Source organism: Narcine bancroftii, chromosome 1 (assembly GCF_036971445.1).
Source record: "Narcine bancroftii isolate sNarBan1 chromosome 1, sNarBan1.hap1, whole genome shotgun sequence".
Taxonomy (NCBI): Eukaryota; Metazoa; Chordata; class Chondrichthyes; order Torpediniformes; family Narcinidae; genus Narcine; species Narcine bancroftii.
The window spans coordinates 482987164-482989663 of NC_091469.1; positions in this window are offsets into that span (position 1 = coordinate 482987164).

Below are 2500 nucleotides of genomic sequence, written 5' to 3' on the forward strand. Positions count from 1 at the left end.
TCTCTCTCTCCATTTATTCTGCGCGACTGTCAACTCTCTCTCTCTCTCTCTCTCTCTCTCCATTTATTCTGCGCGACTGTCAACTCTCTCTCTCTCTCTCTCTCTCCATTTATTCTGCGCGACGGTCATCTCTCTCTCTCTCTCTCTCCATTTATTCTGCGCGACTGTCATCTCTCTCTCTCTCTCTCCATTTATTCTGCGCGACTGTCAACTCTCTCTCTCTCTCTCTCTCTCTCCATTTATTTTGTGCGACTGTCAACTCTCTCTCTCTCTCTCTCTCTCTCCATGTATTCTGCGCGACTGTCATCTCTCTCTCTCTCTCTCTCTCTCTCTCCATTTATTCTGCGCGACTGTCAACTCTCTCTCTCTCTCTCTCCATTTATTCTGCGCGACTGTCAACTCTCTCTCTCTCTCTCTCTCTCTCTCCATTTATTCTACGCGACTGTCAACTCTCACTCTCTCTCTCTCTCTCCATTTATTCTGCGTGACTGTCATCTCTCTCTCTCTCTCTCTCTCTCTCCATTTATTCTGCGCGACTGTCAACTCTCTCTCTCTCTCTCTCTCTCTCTCTCCATTTATTCTGCGCGACTGTCAACTCTCTCTCTCTCTCTCTCTCTCTCTCCATTTATTCTGCGCGACTGTCAACTCCCTCTCTCTCTCTCTCTCTCTTCATTTATTCTGCACGATTGTCAACTCTCTCTCTCTCTCTCTCTCTCTCTCCATTTATTCTGCGCGACTCTCAACTCTCTCTCTCTCTCTCCATTTATTCTGCGCGATTGTCCTCTCTCTCTCTCTCTCTCTATCTCTCTCTCTCTCCATTTATTCTGCGCGACTGTCAACTCTCTCTCTCTCTCTCTCTCTCCATTTATTCTGCGCGACTGTCAACTCTCTCTCTCTCTCTCTCCATTTATTCTGCGCGATTGTCAACTCTCTCTCTCTCTCTCTCTCTCTCTCTCTCCTCCATTTATTCTGCACGACTGTCATCTCTCTCTCTCTCTCTCTCCATTTATTCTGCGCGACTGTCATCTCTCTCTCTCTCCATTTATTCTGCGCGACTGTCAACTCTCTCTCTCTCTCTCTCTCTCTCTCCATTTATTCTGCGCGACTGTCATCTCTCTCTCTCTCTCTCTCTCTCTCCATTTATTCTGCGCGACTGTCAACTCTCTCTCTCTCTCTCTCTCTCTCCATTTATTGTGCGCGACTGTCAACTCTCTCTCTCTCTCTCTCTCTCTCTCTCTCCATTTATTCTGCGTGACTGTCAACTCTCTCTCTCTCTCTCTCTCTCTCTTCATTTATTCTGCGCGATTGTCAACTCTCTCTCTCTCTCTCCATTTATTCTGCGCGACTGTCAACTCTCTCTCTCTCTACATTTATTCTGTGCGATTGTCAACTCACTCTCTCTCTCTCTCTCTCCATTTATTCTGCGCGACACTCAACTCTCTCTCTCTCTCTCTCTCTCCATTTATTCTGCGCGACTGTCAACTCTCTCTCTCTCTCTCTCCATTTATTCTGCGCGACTGTCAACTCTCTCTCTCTCTCTCTCTCTCTCTCTCCATTTATTCTGCGCGACTGTCAACTCTCTCTCTCTCTCTCTCTCTCTCTTCATTTATTCAGCGCGATTGTCAACTCTCTCTCTCTCTCTCTCTCCATTTATTCTGCGTGACTGTCAAATCTCTCTCTCTCTCTCTCTCTCTCCCCCCATTTATTCTGCGCGACTGTCAACTCTCTCTCTCTCTCTCTCTCCATTTATTCTGCGCGACGGTCAACTCTCTCTCTCTCTCTCTCTCTCTCCATTTATTCTGCGCAACTGTCAACTCTCTCTCTCTCTCTCTCCATTTATTCTGCGCGACTGTCAACTCTCTCTCTCTCTCTCTCCATTTATTCTGCGCGACTGTCAACTCTCTCTCTCTCTCTCTGTCCATTTATTCTGCGCGACTGTCAACTCTCTCTCTCTCTCTCTCTCTCTCTCCATTTATTCTGCGCGACTGTCAATTCTCTCTCTCTCTCTCTCTCCATTTATTCTTCGCGACTGTCAACTCTCTCTCTCTCTCTCTCTCTCTCTCCATTTATTTTGCGCGACTGTCAACTCTCTCTCTCTCTCTCTCTCTCTCTCCATTTATTCTGCGCGACTGTCAACTCTCTCTCTCTCTCTCTCTCTCTCTCCATTTATTCTGCGCGACTCTCATCTCTCTCTCTCTCCATTTATTCTGCGCGACTGTCAACTCTCTCTCTCTCTCTCTCTCTCTCCATTCATTCTGCGCGACTGTCATCTCTCTCTCTCTCTCTCTCCATTTATTCCGTGCGACTGTCCACTCTCTCTCTCTCTCTCTCTCTCTCTCCATTTATTTTGCGCGACTGTCAACTCTCTCTCTCTCTCTCTCCATTTATTCTGCGCGACTGTCAACTCTCTCTCTCTCTCTCTCTCTCTCTCTCTCTCTCTCTCTCTCCATTTATTCTGTGCGACTGTCAACTCTCTCTCTCTCTCTCTCTCTCTCTCTCT